The sequence below is a fragment of the Carcharodon carcharias genome, chromosome 6, assembly GCF_017639515.1.
Source record: "Carcharodon carcharias isolate sCarCar2 chromosome 6, sCarCar2.pri, whole genome shotgun sequence".
NCBI lineage: Eukaryota > Metazoa > Chordata > Chondrichthyes > Lamniformes > Lamnidae > Carcharodon > Carcharodon carcharias.
Window position 1 is genome coordinate 117,349,829 of NC_054472.1, and position 21,641 is coordinate 117,371,469.

Consider the following 21,641-nt stretch of genomic DNA (forward strand, 5'->3'; position numbering starts at 1 on the left):
AGCTGCTTCATCAATGACCTTCCTTCCATCATAAGGTCAGAAGTGGGGATGTTCGCTGATGATTACACAATGTTCAGCACCATTCACAACTCTTCAGATACTGAAGCAGTCCATGTCCAAATGCAGCAAGACCTGCACAATATCCAGGCTTGGGCTGACAAGTGGCAAGTAACATTCGTGCCACACAATTGATAGGCAATGACCGTCTGCAACAAGAAAGAATCCAACCATTGCCCCTTGACCTTCAATGGCATTACCATCACTGAAGCCTCCACTATCAACATCCTGGGGGTTACCTTTGACCAGAAACTGAACTGGACTAGCCATATAAATACTGTGGCTACAAAAGCAGGTCAGTGGCTAGGAATCTTGCGACAAGTAACTCACCCCAAAGCCTGTCCACCATCTACAAGGCGCAAGTCAGGAGTGTGAGGAATACTCTCCGCTTGCCTGGATGAGTGCAGCTCCCACAACACTCAGGAAGCTTGACACCTTCCAGGACAAAGCAGCTCGCTTGATTGACACCACATGCACAAACATTTGCTCCCTCTACCACCGACGCGCAATAGCAGCGGTGTGTACCATCTACAAGATGCACTGCAGGAATTCACCAAGGTTCCTTTGACAGCAACTACCAAACCCACCACTACTACCATCTAGAAGGACAAGGGCAGCACTGCCACCTGGAAGTTCCGCTCCAAGTCACGCATCATCCTGATTGGAAATATATCGCCGTTCCTTCACTGTCACTGGGTCAAAATCCTGGAACTCTCTTCCTAACAACACTGTGGGTGTACCTACACCACATGGACTGCAGCAGTTCAAGAAGGCAGATCACAACCACCTTCTCAAAGGCAACTTGGGACGGACAATAAATAAATAAATAGATAATGCATTCCTGGAAAACATGCTGTTTCAATGGTGGGCGGGTTCTCATTCACCCACCAGGGCATCACCTTGACGCTTCCTTACGCTGGGCGCCATATTTAAAGTACAGCCAAGGAGCCATCTCTGCAGCCCCTGTAGACTCTGGAAGACATCAGGGATCTGTGAGCAGCTGAGAATGTAGGAGTCATGGACATTCCCTGGAAACTGCGCAGACCTGCAGGATGCATTTATGGTAGTTGCACACCAGCTGCACATTCAACGAGTGGAAGCCCTTGGGGTTGACATAATTGACCACTTGTTGCCATGGAGATCTGAACGCCACGTAAGCGCAATCGATGGAACCCTACATCTGTGGGAAACCTGTGATCTGGGCAAATCCAATTGCTCTTTCATCCTGGCTTTCTTGGTCCTGAACAAAATGCACAAAGTTGTGAGCCCTCGCAAAGATGGCATCTGTAACCTCATGGATGCACTTATGGGTGCGGGTTTGTGATATCCCATAGAGATCACCTGTGGAGCCATGGAAGGAGCCACTGACATAAAAATTGAGGGCCGCAGTCACTTTCACAGCCATGGACAGTGGATGCCCCCTCCATGTCCCCATGGTGCCAAATCCTGCAGCAGCTGGCAGGTGTGACTGACAAGTTCCCTAGACATGTGCGTGCTCTGCATCACTGGTTCTCAGTCATCTGCAGGAATGAAAGACGGCATCAGTAGACCCTGGGTCTATCTAGGTGCTGACCAACGACTGCTCGCTGTGGCTCTTCAGTGGCTTGTGCGGGGGCCCCAGCTGTCCCTTCTTCCTGCGGATGCTGCTCCTCCCTCTACGTGCCAGGTGCCTCTCTCATTCTCTTCTCTGCTGTCTTTGATCTCTGTACACCACAAGGCATACAGCTAGTTTACAAGGCTCCATGTTCCTGATGTACTCCTCTTGCAGGATAAAAGAGAGACTCGTGGGTTAGCTTGGGTGTACTAAGAATCTCTCTTGGTTAAGTCTGAAGGCCCCTTAATGCATCCTGAAGAGTGCTGGCCACCATGGATGGCCAGAGTTTAGTGCGCTGCATGGCTGCCTGAAACCCTGCCCTCCTCCTCCTTAACCGATTGTTAGCAGCTTTGCCCATTGGACTGCATGCTGTGCTCCCAGCTCAGGTTAGGTATTCTCCTAACCCACACTGTAATGTTGCACTGTTAGCTTGACCAGAGGAAGACTGGTCCAAACCAAGATGATGACATTGCAAGGGGCTGTGAGCATCTCCACCAGTGACTGTTACATGGCCAGCTTTAGCAAGGAGATCGTACAATGTGCCCAGTAATCCAAATGTTCTGCAGTCCACTAAAATGCTGATTAGCTTGCAATTTGTGCCCGAGGGGTGAAAAGTTCTGGACCACTTCGTGGCACTTTCATACCTCTGCATTGCTTGAATGGGCAGACAAGCTAGAGGCCTGGCTCCACACAGGCCAATGTGGCTGCATCTGAACTGTCTCAGCTACAGAGGAATGGTCAATTTATGCAAGGTTTCCCTAATGTGTGGCCACTTCTATCCCCCCCCCCAAGTTGCCTCAACCACAGGACAGCCCTTGCCTGCTCCCCCCACCAATGCACCTCAACCTTGAAGTCCAACAGGCAACACCTGTGAGTGCTATGCAATGTTACTATGCATAGAGTCACAGAGGTCTACAGCACAGAGAAAAGCCCTTCGGCCCATTGAGTCTGCACCAGTTAAACAAGTACCTAATTATTCTAATCCCCTTTTCCAGCATTAGGCCCATAGCCTTGTATGCCATCACATCGCAAGTGCACATCCAAATACTTCTTAGATTTTGAGGGTTTCTGCCTCTACCACCCTTTCAGGCAGTGAGTTCCTGATTCCCACCATCCTCTGGGTGAAAAAGTTCTTCCTTACATCCCCTCTAAACCTCCTGCCCCTTACCTTAAATCTATGCCCCCTGGTTATTGATCCCTCCACCAAGGGGGAAAGTTCCTTCCTATCTACCTTGTCTTTGCCCCTCATAATTTTATACACCTCAGTCATGTCCCCCCTCAATCTCCTCTTTTCCAAGGAAAATAACCCCAGTCTATCCAATCTCTCCTCAACACTAAAACTCTCCAGCCCAGGCAACATCCTGGTAAATGTCCTCTGCGCTCTCTCTAGTGTAATCACATCCTTCCTATAATGCGGATTCCAGAACTGCATTCAATACTCTAGCTGTGGCCTAACCAGCGTTGTATACAATTCCAGCATAACCTCCCTGCTCTTATATTCTATGTCTCGGCTAATAAACGCAAGTATCCCATATGCCTTCTTAACCACCCAATATACCTGTCTCGCTACCTTAAGGGACTGGTGGACATGCACACCAAGGTCCCTCTGATCCTTGGTGTTTCCCGGGTCCTACCATTCATCGTGTATTCCCATGCCTTGTTTGTCCTGCCCAAGTGCATCACCTCATGCTTATCTGGATTAAATTCCATTTGTCACTGATCAGCCCATCTGACCAGCCCGTCTATATCCTCCTCTAATCTAAGGCTATCCTCTTCACTGTTTACCACCCCACCAATTTTCGTGTCATCTGCAAACTTACATTCCTTACAACCCTCCTACATTCAAGTCTAAATTGTTTATCTATGCCACAATCAGCAAGGGACCCAACACCGATCCTTGTGGAAGCCCAGTGGGCACAGGCATCCAGTCACAAAAACACCCCCTGACCATCACCCTCTGCTTCCTGCCACTCGCCAATTCTGGATCCAATTTGCCAAATTGCCTTGGATCCCATGGGCTCTTACCTTCGTTATCAGTCTCCCATGTGGGACCTTATCAAAGGCCTTGCTGAAGTCCAAGTAGACTACATCAAATGCACTCAGCTCCAAGTCCCCCTCAAAGTGCAACCCACAAAGTTCATGCCTTATATGTGCTGTTGTGAAACACGTCAGCGTGCAATAGTGCCGATGTGGGCAGTTGATCCAGTGTGGGGCTTGATTCCAGCAGGCTGGCCTTATAATGATACGCTGATATATTACAATGAGGTTGCAGACAATCGCAAACTGGTTTCAGGATGTCTTGAATCTGATTTTTGGCCTTCTCGCCATATTATCTGCTCACGCCACCACACACGCCCAACGCAAGCAGGAACAGAAAATTCTGCCCAGAGTTAATGTTTCAAGTCCACGAAAAGTCATCAACCTGAAATGCTAACCATATCTGTTCCATAGATGTTCCCAGGCCTATTGAGTATTTCCAGCATTTTTGCTTGTTTTCAAATTTCCAATATCTACAGTATTTTACTTTTGTATTATTATGTCATTCTTTTTGTTTGCTTGTGAGACCCTGCTTTACAAATTGGCTGCTAAATTTGCCAACAATAGAGCAGTGATGAAATTTCAAAAGTAATTTATTGACTATTATTATTAAGGGCTTTGGGACACTTGAGAATATGAAAGGTGTTATTGTGCGGAATGGTTGTTTTTTTAAATAATTTTGGGGAATATTGTGTTTTTCTGTGGAAAAGGCTGTGTGTGTCTGTGTGTCTGTATGATTTAATTAAGTTGGGCAGAGATTAATAGGAGACAGGTTGGGGAATTTAAAACATGAAAAAGAGATGTTAGGTTTGAGGTGTAAGTGAAAAGGTTAGATCTAACATTTGCATTTTTATATAGGTTGGGAGTTTGTATCTTGCAGGAATTCCATAGGTAAATAGAAGTGGAGTATTATATTTTATTGACCTGAAAGCAAAGACAAGATGGAAACATGAAAGATCCTATATTTGGAAGGATTTGACTTTCAAAGAGGTGAGAGAAGAATAGAACCTGAGATGAAAGGGAACAAAAGGTATTTTAGAGTTAATGTGGAGAGCTTAGTGTAACTGTAGTTGTTTGGGTTGGCGGAGGTTGAATTGGAGCAGTGAGACATAGCAGCTGGAGTTATAGCTGGAGATGTAGCTGAGCGAGAATGCAGTTTGAATCAACCATCCAGTCAAGCCAGAAAAGTCTTGGGCTGCAAAAATCAGATTTATTTGGACTTTCACAGCAGAGTGGAAGAATTACATGTATGTGGTATGCCTTTATTGAAGCTACAGCAGTTTGCCTTGGGTAATATTGCTGGATTTTTTTTAAAGCTAAACATCTATAAAGGAGTGTTGCTTGGAAGGTATTTACTTGTGGGTCTGACAAAGCAGAGAGTCTTTTTGGGGGAATGTTTTGTAAGACTAAGTTTAACTATGTATCTGTAATCTTGTGTGTTTAAGGGGAGAATTTTCTCCCTATCAGGGAGGCTGAGCAGGAGTGGGCACGGGTGGGCCCAGAGGTGGTTGCATGGCACCATTTTACATGGGCGGGACAATTAAGGCCGCCCAGCGTAACATGCACCCAGAAGCACTGAGCACTCCCTGTGCAGGCAGGGGGAGGAGGGAGAATTAGCGCCTGCACTCTTTCACACATGTGCACGAAAGAGCGCAGAAATCTCCCTGAGGCACAGAGAGAATTTAAATAAAGAAAAAAAAAATTAAGACATGTCCTCTCATGTGACAGTGTCACATGAGCTGGGACATGTCCATGAATTTTATTAAAAATTTTTATTAAACTTTAAAAATCTTCAATAAACCTCATCCCGCCTGTGAATGAAGTTTCGTGATAAATGCAAAGGCCGCCTGGGCTTTTCACCTGCCTGCCAACATTAAGGTTAGTCGGGCAGCTCTGTTAATTATTTTAATTGATATTTAAATGACCTTAATAGACCTTTAACAGTTTGGTGGGCGCGCAGCTGACTCCGGTGGAAGACCGCCGAATTGAAAATCGGAATGACGCGCGGTGACGTCGGGACTCACGCCCAATGTCACCGCACATCATTTTACATTTCAGTGAGCGGGGCCCATTCCCCACACTGACCAGAGGATTCAGGCCTAAGTTTTCTTTTATTCTTATTAATAAAAGTTTTACTTTCTATTTTTAAAATCCCAAGAGTGTTACTGGACTTCTTACTGCTGAGATCTGTACTTCCCTTCTCATTTTCAGAATACAAAAAAAAGGTAAGCCAAGTTTCTGTCTGGGATTTGGTATGTGCAGCAATTAACATCGGCTGTGGTCATTACACTATATAAATGAAAATTCTTTTTTTACGGTTGAAGGCTGACTTTACTGTCTGCATGTAAATGTGCTGTTGTTCAAACATCCTTTCTTTCAGGTGACTATTCATGAAATGTAGGCCAACAAGTCAAAAGTCATAGGAAACCTATTCCTCTGCCTCTATCGGGAAGGTGGCACATCTTAACCTATTCCTCACTATCTCAGCTTCCTTGTTCTCAGCGAATCACCTATTACTACACCCTCAGCTACACTATTCTCCCAGGTAAAGGTTTCTGAGCTGGTGAGTGGGAGTGAGAAAGGTAGATATGGCATTAATGGTTTTCAAGCAGTGGAACATCTTGTTCCAGAGACTCCGGTGTGGCCAAGTCCTCAATATCCTTCTTTTTCGCATTATCCTTATTGTCATCATTACAGTTCACAAGAACAAACATTCTTCACTCCTGACTCTTGTCCTCCTTACCATTTCCCTCCTATTCAATCTCCTTTGCCTCCCGTTACTGAAATCTTTTGCATTCTAGCCTCTTTAAAGTCTTGCACCTGCAACTTGCTTTCCACCCAGACTAGCATTTTTGTCTTACATGGGGGGGAAATGCTCAACCACTACCATTGTATGTATAAGTGATCTAACCCCAGAAGTGAGGCCAGTGATGGAGTGGATCATCGAGTTGGAGTGCCACCTCATGAGTTCAACACTGGCCTAAATGGTCCAATAGATTTTTGAGGCCAATGTGTTTTAGTCTCGGCCATTCTGCTCTCAGAATTCTCTACAGAATAAGCTATTGCTTTATAAAATGATCTATTTGCCAGCAAAGCTTTATTAACTCAAGAAATTACTGTACTGCTTAGTATCAGCATTTCTCAACAGGAAATCAAGATTCTCAGCAATTTCCTCAATTGTGGTTATTTCTAAATTTTGAGAAGTGAAGATATAGGTTTCTGTAGAACTTTGTTAAATTCATGATAGGAAGCGAGCAGGGTAGAAGGATTCGTTTTCAAAACATCTAGCAAGGAGCCAGTACAAACATGATGAATCAAATGGTCCCCAAATGTTGTGCTTTAAAATTTTATGTAAGTATGGAGATCCTCATCACCATGAGTTCTTATTCTGCCTGGCAGCTCTGGAACTGTTGGGAATAAAGAAGACCAACAAAACTTGACTCTTTTAAAAGTGCTGCAAATAAAAATATATAACACACATTAGACATTTTGCGCAACAAAATGAACAGTGACTGTGAGTGCAATTTCATTTTCCATTTTCAGACAGGTTGTGGGCCGAAAATTGTGGTGTAGCACTTTTCATCCCATCCCTGCCACAACTTTGGAATGACACAGAAAACAGCTTATTACCAAAACACATGGGAGCCTATTTATAGTATGCAAATTTCTTTCCTACAGCATATTTAGGACCCTGATACAATTTTGCTCTAACATTGGAGCACTTGGGCACATAGCTTATAAAAGAGTCAGCATTGATATGCGAAAGGTAGGTTATGCCAGTCTAAAGTAGTTAACTTTTGACGACCTCACTAACATGGTGAATAAGAAAGTTTCTATGGATATTATCTATGTATAATTTATCTTAGTAACGTTATACATAAGAGAATATTGCCAAATATGGAGGAAATTGTGGGACTATAATTGGTAGTTGTTTGAGAAGAAGGAAAAAGAGAGTAGAGATAAAGGGAATCCACTCTAATTGGTGGGATGTAATAAGTGATGTTCCCTAGATCTGTATTGGGAGCTCAAGTTTTCACCATTTTTGCCAAAAGGTATAGAGAGTTGGATGTCCAAGTTTGGAGATGACACTAAGTTAGGAGGCACAGTAAGTTGTCTAAAGTGGGAGCAGGAAGTTATAAAGAGACACAAGCAGATTTAGGGTTGTATTTTAACTACTCTACATACGAACACTAGGGGAGCCTGGCAGCACATGGAGAGCCCAGGCATTTCAGCAGTACATTTATCAGTGGCTTTCTAAGCAAATCACTGCATTAGCATCTGACTTCTAAGCTTCCTGACTAATTAGTGCCAATAGGCACGATGACAACTTATATGAGTCTATTTCAGTTGAAGTATTTGAAGGGCCCATACTAGGATGAAAGCTGAAGGATTGCCAAGTGTTTCAACAGAAAAAAAAATTGCAACAATGAATTCACAACATTGCAAAACAGCATCCCTTTCACTGATGCCACTGATATGAGCTGATATTGTGATCTGTGTAAGGCCCTGCAGGGAGATTTTCTTTCCTGTTGACTGGAGAAAGAGGCCTGCCTCTACAGGAAGACATGGCTGGAAATTGCAGAAGCGGTTAGTAGCAGTATGTAGTGTTATGCTCATGCATACAGGGGTGGAAGAAGTTTAATGACCTAATCAGGTCAGGAAGGGTGAGCACAATGGCACATTCAAGTATATCCTAATGCACATATAACCCCAACTCCTCTCACTCTGCCTTCCTCAGCCTACTTCTGTACATCGGACGGATTTGCCTTGCGGGTGTGCCCATTCCACGTTATCTATGAAACTCTTCACATCCCTTTCTGACTATTTATCATTGATGCTGATTCTCATCTCAACGTAAAGTCACACCTTTACCTCAACACTGACCCTGAACAAATGTCATCCATCTATTCACTCAACACATTCCATTACTCTCATTCATTGCTCTCCTTTCCCGCTTTGCAGAAGAGAGCACAGAACAAGGAGAGCAAGGCAACCAGAGGTGGCCCTCCAGCTATTTCCATACTGATAGCTGCTGAGGAGGAGGCAATGGAGATAAGCAGAATGTCTTCATGCCTGACCAATGAAGATGGAGAAATGAGGGCCTCTGAACTACCTGGTGCCAGAATTAAATATCAGACAGCCACATGGCATAGAACACTCACTCATGTTGATTTGATGTCAGCAGTTAGTGAAATATGATTATGCTGCTGAGAAAATTTTTAATTTCCTGATTCATGTGTTTTGGGAGTATAACTTTTAATTTGGGGACTGAATTACAAGAAGTAAGATGAATGGAAACCTCTGGTGAGAGGACGATAAACAGATTTGAAGTAATTGCCATTCAAGGGGTGGTCTGTGTTTACTTAGCTCAGAATTAGAAGTGGGAAAACATTAAACAATGGATGGCTCCTTTCTGAGTTTCTTGGTAGATACAAGATGTCTTTATAAGGACAAAGGGAATGTTTGGAAATGGGAGATGATTAGTTTAAATCTCTATCTGGGAAATCCAAGATGTGCAAAGTTGCCATGGGGATAGGTTGCAGGGTGGGAGCCTTTAGTGCTGGGTTTATTGGTATGTTTTCTGAACAAACTTGCTGGCAGCTTTGAAACAAGCCATTGATATCTGGAGCTGGAAGAGCTTGGAAACAGACAGAGAGCAAAAGCTGTCAGCAGTTGCAATTGGAGCCTGGGAACAGCTTGGAGAGGCAGAGAGAGATTTTCCCGAAGCTGTAAGCAAGAGCACAGGAGGCAATGCTTGATATGGGGTGTCCACAATCATGAGTTGTTTAAGGAGACTTAAAGGGTTGCTTAGCTAGATGTTAGTGAAAAGACACCAAGAAATCAAATACCTCAGAGAATAGCATGAACACTGAGGAGAATTAAAGTGAATTCCTGAGAGCTGTGGCATACCTTGGTTTGGTTCCAGGAAAAGTAAAGGAATCCTCAAGATCCTATAATGTATACGGGAGCTCTTGGATGGAAATAAATGTGGACTGTTGAGATGTTTAGGCTTAATGAATAAGTGTTTGTGAAATATGATGTTAAATTAGTAAGTAATACTTCCTTTGTTTGACTCTCATACAGTAAAAGATTTCTTTTAAAATGTGAAACCTCGTGGCATAATTTTTTCAGTTAATAACTGCAAGTGAATGGTCTCTCTCTCAAGATAACAACAATGCGCATAATGATGACTTAGCATCTTCATACATTGCCAGTTCTAAATTTTGACTTTCATCATCCACAGGAGCTAATGCAGGGGGCAGACTAAGACTCCTCAGAGGATGTCACATATTATGAGAATGCATCATCACAGGGCTCATGTGCACCATCCACTAGCTCAGATACATACACTGTGGTGGGACTGCCAATCCAGGTAGCTGGGTTATTGTAGAGTAAAGGATTAACATCAGAAGCACATGATGATGATATAATGATGATGTAACACCACATGATTGAGTAACAGATATTTGGAGGGAGCAGAAGCTCCAACTTTGTGCAGAGTTGTTAATTTATATATATTGTAGCTGTCAATAAAGAGTAATGGTTTTAATAAACTGCAGTCTCAAGCAGCCTACTTTGGGAGGGTAGACAAGCCTCAAAGAACCCATCTAGGTCCCGGACACACAACCAAACAGTTATCACACAGTGTTTCACAGATCACACGTGAGCAAGAGCATGCAATAGAAATGGAAAGCAGCGGAGGGTCCCTAATGGGTGCATAAAACCTCCAAGCTAGTTGCTGAGTTGGGAGAGCCACCGACAAAGGGGACAATTTTGGATCAGCAGAAAATGTGTGAGTTGCTGGCAGCCATTCCAGCTGCACTGGACAGAGATTGGACAGGAACTGGAGGAATCCATCTCAAGTATGAATCCTATGTTGTCGTAGGCCTTCACAATGATGTCTACATCCATCATTGTGCATCAAGTTTGACAGTGAAATGAGTGCATACTGGCTCTCACTAATGACTTGCACACCCTGAATGCCACTTTATACAAGGTTGATGAAAGCCTATAAATGGCAAATTTTGAAATTTTTCTCTGTTTTCCAAGATCAAAGTCATGTATATATAGAAAACATAGCAGTGGTCCTAGCACTGACACTCAGGGAACACCACTGCCTACCATCCTTCAGTGTGAAAAATAACCATTTACCACGAGTTGCTGTTTAGTGCCCTTAAGCTATTTTTTAACCACATAGACATAGGCCTTCCTATTCCATGGCCAGGATTTTTAGGATGGCAGTGTTTCTCCTCTTGCCATCCAAAGAGTCGGCGGGAAACACATCACCACCAATGCTGGCTGCCCCGCAGCCATTTAACGCTCCAACAAGCAGTATTTGGCTGGAGCTGGGGCTTCCACCCCTCAGAAGGACGTCCTGCCAGCCAAGCTGATTGGCCAGTAGTTTTCTGGTCTCTGCAACCCAAAAGCTGCAATGGACAGGATTGGGACTGCATGCAGTTCCCAGAGGCTAAGCCCTGAGAGTCCAGGACTAAAGTGGTTTTGGGGGTCTTAGAGTGGAGGGGAGGTGAGCGCGGAGGGGAGGTGAGGCCTGAGGGAGGGACGGACAGAACGGTTTGGGGTGTTAGCAGTGAGGCCAAGTGAGTGGGCTGTTGCGAGGGAGGACCTGTGGTGACTGGATCTTACTGGGCAGTTTGGTGGGGGGGTGCTGGGGTTGACTCCTGAAGTCAAAAAGCAGCTGTTGATGGAGATGCCACCCCCTTCCAACCCACAGCCTAAACCCATTTTATTTTCAGGCTTCCCCATAACGTGGAACTCCTCCCGCCAGCCTGAAAATTGAGGCTGGGCAGGAAACGGCCCTTAAGTAGTCAATAACTTACCACTTAAGGGCCTCAACTGGCTCTGGCGTGAAATTGAAGAGAAGTCGGGATTGGCGGGAACCCAGTGGAAAGTCCATCTGAGGAATTTTACGCTCTCCCCACACCTACAAACCCGCTGACAGTGGGGCATAAAATTCTGCCTCATGAGCCTCAACTTTGTTAATCAGCTTTCTATTTGGTACTTAGTCAAACGCTTTCTTAAAATCCATACAGACAACATTCACCGCATTACCTTCATCAACCTTCTCTGGTACTTCATCAAAAAATTCAATTAGATTGGTCAAGCACGAACTGACATTTACAAATCCATGCTGTCTCTCCTCCATGAACTCAAGCCTCTCCAAGTGCCTGTTGATTATTTTTCCCTGATCATTGTTTCTAAAACCTTATCTATTACTAATGTTAAACTAACTGCTCATTGCCTTTCAACATAGTTAAACTGGCTATCTACCTCTTTCAAAGGGCTTTCTCAAAAGCAGCTAGATACACCAGTTAAAGGTGGAAGTCAGCAGGTTGCATCCGGCTTTCCACCATGCTGTCAATATCAGCCCTTTTATCTAGCCACTCGCTCCCAAAGCCACACACATTTTTAGGTTAAAAATTCCCTCTTAATGTCAGGGCAGAGCTGTGGCAGATGGAGTTAGTGTGGGAAAGTGTGAGGTCATCAACATTAGACCTAGGGAAAAATAAATCTGAATATTTTCTGATGAGAGACCAGGAGCTGGAGAAACAAATGGTTTATATGCAGAAATTTTCCATTCCCCCACCAACAGGTGTGTAGGCAGGGGGTGGCTGTAAAATTCTTTAGATGGCCTTCCCACCCAGCCCCCACCTGCCCTAACCTCTCCACAATTTTATGATGGGACAGGTGAGGCCTAGGCTGACCCTTGCCTTAATTGAGGCCGTTAAGTGAGCAATTAAAGACCTCTTAAGGGCCGTTTCTCATCCAGTCTCAATTTTCAGGCTGGCTGGAAGAGTTCAGGGGAAGGGGGGAAGCCTGAAAAGTAACCCTGGGAAATGTAAGGTTATGCACTTTGACAGGAAGAATAGAGGAGCTGAATATTATTTAAACAGATAAAGTCTGCAGAAAGCTGCAGCACGGAGGGATTTGGGAGTCCTTGTGCATGAATCACAAAAAGCTAGCATACATGTTCAGCAAATAATAGGAAAGGCAATTGGAATGTTGGCCTTTATTTCAAAGGGAATGGAGTATAAAAATAGGGAAGTCTTGCTAAAACTATACAAGGCATGAGTTAGACCACACCTAGAATACTGTGAACAGTTTTGGTCCCCTTATCTAAGATATACTGGCAGTGGAGGCAGTCCAGAGAAGGTTCACTAGGTTGATCTTGGGTATGGCGGGATTTTCTTATGAGGAGAGGTTGAGTAGGTTGGGCTTGTACTCATTGGAGTTTAGAAGAATGTAAGGTGACCTTATTGAAACGTATAAAAATACCTTTTAGGGGGCTTGACAGGGTAGATGCTGAAAGGTTGTTTCCCCTTGTGGGAGAGTCCAGGGCCAGAGGGCATAATCTCAGAGTGAGGGGTCACCCCTTTAAGACAGAGATGAGGAGGAATCTCTTCTCTCAGAGGGCAGTGAATCTGTGGAATTCTTTACCGCAGAAGGCTGTGGAGGCTGGGTCGTTAAGTATATTCAAAGCTGAGATAGACAGATTTTTAATCAGTAAGGGAATCAAGGATTATGAAAAAAAGGCAGGAAAGTGGAATTGAGGATTATCAGATCAGCCATGACCTCATTGAATGCGGAGCAGACTCGATGGGCTGAATGGCCTACATCTGCCCCTACGTCTTATAGTCTTATGGTCTTATGACCCTGCTCAGGCCTCCATCAATGGCCTCCTTTTAACATCATGCAACCCTTCCCCTAAAAGGTCTGGCCACTGCTGATGTTCCATCCCTCCATTCCTGGCCTCTTCAGCAACACCCCTACCTCCCTTTGCCCACTGTGACCCCTGCCCAGGCCTCATCTCTCTTTACTGCCTTGAGATCACATACTTACCTGGTCCTGGACACCCAGGACTTAGGGCCTGGAGACTTCTTCCAGTCCCAGTCCTTTCCACTGCAGCTTCTGGTGCTGCTCGACTAGAGATCTGCTGGTCAATTAGATTGGCCATTAGCTTTCTGAGGCGGGGCTTCCTCCCGAGCGAGGGGTGGAAGACCCATCTCCAGTCAAGTAGCTTTAAATGGCTGCAGGGCAGGCAGTGTGAGCAGCAATGAGTTCACCACCAGAAACTCCTCGGATGGCAGGAGGGTAAACTCTGCCTTCCAAAAAATTCTGGCTTACGTTTTCGAATGCATAAATCATTAAAAGCTAGCACACACATGCAAAAAGCAATCTTCTGACCTTAGGCTCCAACCTAACAATCCCCCAGCCCTGCACAACAGCTTCTAACCCTTCTCAAGCAAACAGGACTACCCTTGTCAATCCATCTTTTCAGCCTATTCTTACCCCATAAAACTTATTTCCTTCCACCTTGACACTATTTTCTCTTCCTTCGTCCAGTCTCTTCCCATCTACAGAACGACTCTCCTGTCAGTTTAACAGTATTACAATTTTGTGGTCTTAACCTTCTCCCTATGACAATGGGCATCCAATTTCTATATACCTCTGAGCTCCACCAGGACAGCCTGTGAGCCTTCCCCTTCTTCTTTGAAGGCCCAACCTGTCACAATCCACCACCACCCTCCACTTGGTTGAACTTTTTGTTCATTGAACAACTTCTCCTTTGCCTCCGCTCACTTTCCATAAATAACAGTGTTGTTATGGGAACCGATGTGGGTGCTAGTTATGCCTGTCTTTTCATGGGATATGTCTGTCCCAACCCACCTCTTTTTCTTGTACATTGCTTTCATCTCTTGCTCCAAACTGGTAAATTGTTTCCAACTTCCAACACTCCCTCGCAGTCACATGGTCCATCTCAGCATCTAGCCTTCCTTCTTTGACTACTCTATCTTAATTTTAGGAATAGACTATCAATCAATATCTACTGGTAATCCACTGACTTCCACAGGTACTTTGATTATACTTCCTCCCACCCCAATTCCTGTAAGAATTCTATTCCATTCTCCCAATTTAACTACCTCCATCGTATCTGTTTTGATGATACCATCTTCCATGTCAATATTTTCAATATGTTTTCCTTTTTCCTCCGCCAAGAAATTCCTTCTATTACAGTTGACAAGGCCCTCAACAGTGTCCATCCCACTTCCCAAACTTCTGCTCTCACCCTTCCCCTCCCCCCCCTCAAAACCATTATTGGGTTTCCCCCTTGTCCTCACTTTCTACCCCACCAGCCTTCATGTTCAATGGATCATCCTTCACAACTTCCACCACCTCTAGCCTGATGCCACAACAAAACACATCTTCCCCTTCCCTCCCTTTCAGCATTCCAAAGGGACCATTCTGTCTGCAACACCCTGGTACATTCCTCAATCACTATCCAAACTCACTCACCTTCTCATGCAAGCACAGGAGATGAAGCACCTATCCTTTTACCCCATCCCTTCTTACTGTCCAAGGCCCTGAGTGCTCCTTCCAGTTGAAACAGTGATTTACTTGTACCTTTTTCAATTTAGTATATCGCATTCACTGATCACAATGTGTTCTCCTGCACTTGGGGGATTTCAACATAAGTGAAGGTGTGCGCCATGAGGCATGAGCCTCCTGCCTTGGACATAAAGGCCTGGGAAAAATACATGAGGATCGATAGAGACTATTTGAGCTTCACAGCTATCATGAGGTTTTTGCAACACTTTCTTTCAGAACAAACCATGCCACAAAGTGTCGAAGACTCGGGCATTGACAGCAGCTGGATCTGATCATCACCAGATAGGACATTTTCAGTAGCGACCACAGTGCTGACCCTGATACAGATCACTCCTCGGTGTAAACCGAGTTAGGATGGAACCCTCAGAGTTCCTTTTACCCCATCCCTTCTTACTGTCCAAGGCCCTGAGTGCTCCTTCCAGTTGAAACAGTGATTTACTTGTACCTTTTTCAATTTAGTATATCGCATTCACTGATCACAATGTGTTCTCCTGCACTTGGGGGATTTCAACATAAGTGAAGGTGTGCGCCATGAGGCATGAGCCTCCTGCCTTGGACATAAAGGCCTGGGAAAAATACATGAGGATCGATAGAGACTATTTGAGCTTCACAGCTATCATGAGGTTTTTGCAACACTTTCTTTCAGAACAAACCATGCCACAAAGTGTCGAAGACTCGGGCATTGACAGCAGCTAGATCTGATCATCACCAGATAGGACATTTTCAGTAGCGACCACAGTGCTGACCCTGATACCGATCACTCCTCGGTGTAAACCGAGTTAGGATGGAACCCTCAAAGTTCCTTTATTCAAAGGGGAAATCCTGTCCTCATATCAATGTTGGCCATACTACCTACCTAGATAAGAACCAATAGTTCCTTGACTCAATTGAAGATGCTATCTGGCATTCCCACACAGAGTACAGAAGCGAAATGGAACATACTTAGAGATATAATTTACAAAACTGCACTCTCAACATATGGGAAGCAAGTGCAGAAAAACGCTGACTGGTTTGAGGCTAATATCACCATGGTGTACCCTATCATTGAAGCCAAGCAATCTGCTGTCATTAGTTACAAGTGAGATCTGAGCGAGAAAACTCTGAATGCACAAAGGGCTGCTCAAATGATGTCTAACAGACTGCTAAGTGGGTAGCAGTGCCAACTGAATACAACTTTTCCAGAATATCCAGATGTGTTTGATAGTAGAATCAGGCTAGAGGTTATGGAAGTGGTGGAGGATGATCCACTGATTATGAAGACTGGTGGGGTAGAAAATGAGGACAAAGGGCATGTATGAAAGTATTAAAAAGGCACCAGGTCCATCAGCAAAGAAAACAGCTCAGTTGAAAACAAAGGCAGGGGAGGTCATCAACGGCTGCAATTAGCAGTTCGAGGGAGAGGTGAAACACAATCTTGATTGTATCCTAGGGAGCAAAAGCTCACCAAGAAAGTTGTAGGCACCTTAGTGAGCCTGCCTGTCATGGAAGAGCTGAAGTGAACCCAGAGTGGAGCAGCTTAGCAAAGTTATTTATTCACTGGCCATAAGCAAAGTTCCAGGTACTGATGCTACTCCACCCAAATTTATCAAGCTGGAAAACAGGAACCCCTGCAGCATCTGCATGAGCTTCTCTGTCTCTTCTGGAGGGAGGGGGAAATGCCTCAGGATATGTGTGATGCAAAGATGATGACCCTGTACACGAACAAGAGCGACCACAGCGATTGCAACAGCGATTTTGAACTACCTCCCTGCTGAGCATCATGGGGAAAGTATTTGCCTGTGTTGCCTTTGGCAGACTGGCAGACTGAACGCATCCACTCTGAACCCCAGTGTGGTTTCAGAACTGGAAGATCCACATTTGGCATGATCTTCTCAGTCTGTCAGCTGTGGGAGAAATCCTGACAAAAGGAGGCCAGTATACATTGCGTTCATTGCTCTCATCAAGGCATTCGACCATGTGAGCAAAGGCGGTCTATTTAAGCTGCTGGAGAAAATTGGCTGCCCACTGATTGGCTGCCTACTGCTCAATGTGATCTCATCTTCCAACGGCCGCATGATGGGTAAGGACAGCTATGAAGGGGCAACACTGGAATGCTTTGAGATCTGCAGTAGGGTTACACAGGGTTGTATTTTGGCACTGACGCTCACTGGCATATTTTCCTCTGTTGTTGTGATATGCCTGCAGTCTATCTACAGAGAGTGGATAATGGAACTGAGGGGTAGCAGTTCAGCTTGCCAACCTGAGATCCAAGACAGGAGTATGCCACATCTTCATCAGAGAATTGCTCTGTGCTGATGACAAGAAATGCCTTCAGTGGCAAATGGGCAGACCCTCACATGCTTATAAAGAATTTGGCTTGACTATCAACATCAGGAAGACAGGTGTCATTATCCAGGACTTTGTCATACCGCCATCAATCAGCACTATCAATCTGACACTGGTGATTGTTGATAACTTCACATATTTAGGCTCTACAAACACCAGCAATCCGTCACTTGATGGTGAAATCAACACACGCATTATAAAAGCTGCAGCTGTTATGTTCAAGCTGAGTAAGAGAGTGTGGAAAAACAGCAACCCAACTAAGAACACCAAATTGCAAATCTACCAAGCCTCTGTCCTCAGTGCACTCCTCTACAGCAGTGAGACCTGGACAAGAGATGCTAGGTAGGAGAAAAGGCTGAGCAGCTTCCACCTCCAATGTCTCAGATATATCCTCGACATGTCTTGGTAGGACAAGGTCAACAACTCAGAAATCCCAGAACTAGCGAATTCCATCAACAGAAACTCATTGTTAAGCCAACAGCGTCTTCACTGGCTCGACCAATTTCATCAAATGGATGATGGCCATATACCCAAAGACCTACCGGACGGTAGCCTGGTCACTGGGTCATGATCTCTTACTACAAGGCCACATGCAAGCAAGATATAAAATGGCAGATATTAACACTGACAACTGGCAGACAGTTGCCGACGGCCTTGGCTTTTGGACACTAACTGTTTGCAGGGGAATTGGAAGAGGCAAACAGAAACGGAAAGATCAGCTAGCCGAGAAGAGGGCCCAGAGAAAACGGAGGCCAGCAAATCGTGCATCTTTTCAGCTTACAGTTGTCGTCTGCAACAAATGCAGAAGAGACTGCCAGGCCAGAGTGGGACTCCTGAATCACATTAAGTAATGTTTAACACAGTGTTGACCACAACAGTATAAACCATCATTTCACAAGATGGAAGGCTGATCACAATGCAGTCTCCTGCACACCTGAGAAACTATACACAGACCGGGTGAGCACTTTGGAGATCACCTTCATTCAATCTGTAAGCATGACCCTAGAATTTTGGTTGCTTGTCATTATAATTCTCCTCCTACTCCCACTCTGATGTCTGTTCTTTGTCTCCTACACTGTTCTAATGAACCTCAAGGCAAATTCAAAGAACATCACCTCATCTTTCAATTAGGTGCTTCACAACCTTCTAGACTCCACATCGAGTTTAACAATTTCAGGTCATAACCACTCCCTTTTTATCAGACATCGCTGACAATAGTGCTGATATTGCTATTCACGTCTCCTCTAGACCCATCTGTTGTTTTCTTAACATGCCAAATAGCAGTCATTTATCTTGCACCATTATCCTTTTGTTATTTAATTGTTCCTGCCTTCCAACCAACAGACTTTTTCTTTTATATATATAAAAACAAAAAAACTGCAGATGCTGGAAATCCAAAACAAAAACAGAATTACCTGGAAAAACTCAGCAGGTCTGGCAGCATCGGTTTTGTTCTTTTATTTCCTCCCCACCCCTTTCTCTGCCTAGCTTGCTTAAAACCTGTTACAACTCTAACTTTTCCCAGTTCTGATGAAAGGTTGTCAACCTGAAACGTTAAGTTTGTTTCCCTCTTCACAGATATTGCTTGACATGTTCAGTATTTCCAAAATCTTTTGTAATAAATACACTCCTAAGAATGCAGGGTAATCTAAGCTGTGAGAATTGACTTCATTAATAAGAATACCATGGGCAGAATTTTTAGCTTGGTGTGCAGGCGCATGCCCAATCTGATAGGACACGAAACTGCACAAGATGACGTCGGGCGAGTGTCCTGACGTCATCCTGCACTCATGCGATATTTCGGTCAATGGACATGTACAAAAGCCAGAAGCACGCTCGCCGCCAATTAAGAGGCCAATTAGTGTTATTCAAGTTGCAACTGTCTCCGATTTTTTGTGGTCGGTCCAACCTTACAGTTGTGGGCAAATCAGCCAAGCAGACTTTGCATTTTTCATGAAACCTCATCCAAGGGCGGGATGAGGTTTCCGTTAGTAAATAGAAAATAAAAAAATCTATGGACAGCATATTTATAATATATGTGTTCACATGACTGATTGTGATGCTTGGACATTTTAAAAACTTTATTTAACTGTTTTCAAGTCTTCACCTCCCTGAGGCAGCTCTCTGCCTTCAGGGAGCTTTCATTCAGCGCTTACCCGTGCCCCCACTTACGTCAGTGCATGCCCTCCTCCCGCCCCCACCCCAGCAGCACTGAGCATTTCAGTGCGCACTTCACACTGGCTGACCATTAATTGGACAGCCAGCGTGAAATTGGATAGAGAGCCGATCGCGGTCGACGGTCCATTCCTCGGCCAATCCCAGGCCTGCCGCTTGCACCTGAGCGTCAACCTAAAAATCCTGTCCCATGAAGATTCAGGTTATGAGGCAGTAAAGGAAATGAGAGACCGTGAGATATTAGTGTAGATTATGGTTCATATTGGCCTTTCTTTTTATGCTTTCTTTCCTTATTTATTTACACATTCACAGACATGCTGTAGCATCGCAGTCTACCACACCATAATGTCTTGACATATAAGTTGGTTTAAAATGGCATTTTATTGCTAGCATTCTAAAATATGGTCTTCTTCTACATCCCTAGGTGCACATGAAGCAGTGTTAGACTCCAGCCTTCAACCTCTACCAAATGCCTCACAGCATCTTGTATCACCAGCTCTGATACATTCACACAGTGAGGATCAGTTGGTCAGCAGGGAGAAGCTCAGAGATTATGTGAAGATAACCATTGCAGGCAGAATTGGAGGAGTTGCAACCTGCTGGCCGGAGAGCCAATTCAGGGGTACCTACTGGATTCATAGAAGCTCCCTGAAAATGTTTGTTAGCTCAATGTCATCAGTCAATGCAGTCATTTGCCAAATAGCCTGTGCAGTTTTGGAGAGGTCCATGGAGAAGCCTTCACCCTGCATATGAACCTTGCTACAAAGCAGCCTGACTAAACTGCTGACACCATGGACATTTGGAGAATGTAGCTATTTCAGGATGTTCTGCAACAGATCCCCTTTGACTGTCACCTTAAATTTAATTATTGGCTCCATTATCAAAGCTATTCATAGGGCTCTTGGAAAGTGTGATGAGATGCTTTCCAATTCCCGGATGAGTTCTGCTCCAACATTCAAGAAACTCAACGCCATCCAGGAAAAATCTGTCAGCTTGTTTAGCACCCCATCCACCGCCTTAAATATTCACAATCTCCACCAGTATGTACCATGGCAGCAGTGTGCACCAGAAACAAGAAGCATTTCAGAAATTGTCAGCACCTCCCAGACCCGTGACCTCCACCACTTAGAAGGACAAGGGCAGCAGATGCATAGGAACACCACCACCTGCAAGTTCCCCTCCAAAGTCACACGCTGCCCTGACTTGGAAATACATCATCATTCCTTCAGTGACACTGGGTCAAAATCAAAATCCTTGAACTCCCTGGAAACCTGGAATACCTTCACCAAGTGATTCGATGTGTTGGTTCACCATCGCCTCTCAAAGGGAAGTAAGGGATGGGCAACAAATGTTGGCCTTGCCAGTAGCACCCATGTCCAAAGAATAAATTAAAAACAGTTCTTTGATACCTCAGCAGATTATGCTTTAGAACTGCATCAGATCTGTTCAGTCATGTGAATCAATGCTTTAGGATGCCTGTGGTGTACTCAAGATTCTGGTGAATAAATGTGCCTCATTGTATTTCACCTCAGGATGTGCTCTTGGGTAATAAATTGGTGTTCTGAGCCATATCTGAATTGCATGACCTTTTCTGAGAGCAACCTCCCCTGCAGTCTTCATGGCCTTTAGAATATTGGTGGCAGTGTACTGCCCTTTTTTTGGAGTGGTTTCCTCAATCTGATCACAATGTGTACATAGTATTGTAATGTTTCTTAGGAGTTTCAGTCTTTGCATAAGGTGTCTTCAGACTCATCCAGATGCAATCAACGGTTTCTGATGAAACATTATATCTAAAAGGTTAGTTTATCTACCACAAACTGACCTTCTGAGTCGTTCCAGCATTTTCTATTTTGTATTGGCCATGCAACAAAGACGATGGTGTAAGATGAGCCCTTATTAAGTGCCTAGAATGCAAAACCACCTATACAGTACATATTCTGCAGTTCCCCTCTGTTTTTATTCTCCTCCAAATAGAGAGATATGCCCTTAGAAATACCTATTGCTCTGCTCAAGCTAGAGCACAAAGATTATTCATTGAGGAAACAGT

At 44.4% G+C, this 21,641-nt stretch overlaps 1 long non-coding RNA gene across 1 annotated transcript in view; it reads left to right on the forward strand.

The window, feature by feature from the left end:
• The window catches only part of LOC121279299, a 56,423-nt gene extending 35,260 nt beyond the window's left edge, over positions 1-21,163 (forward strand). The window contains exon 2 of the long non-coding RNA XR_005943358.1: positions 20,019-21,163. This is a non-coding gene — a long non-coding RNA (uncharacterized LOC121279299). The remainder of the gene's footprint in view (positions 1-20,018) is intronic.
• Positions 21,164-21,641: the final 478 nt, after the last annotated feature.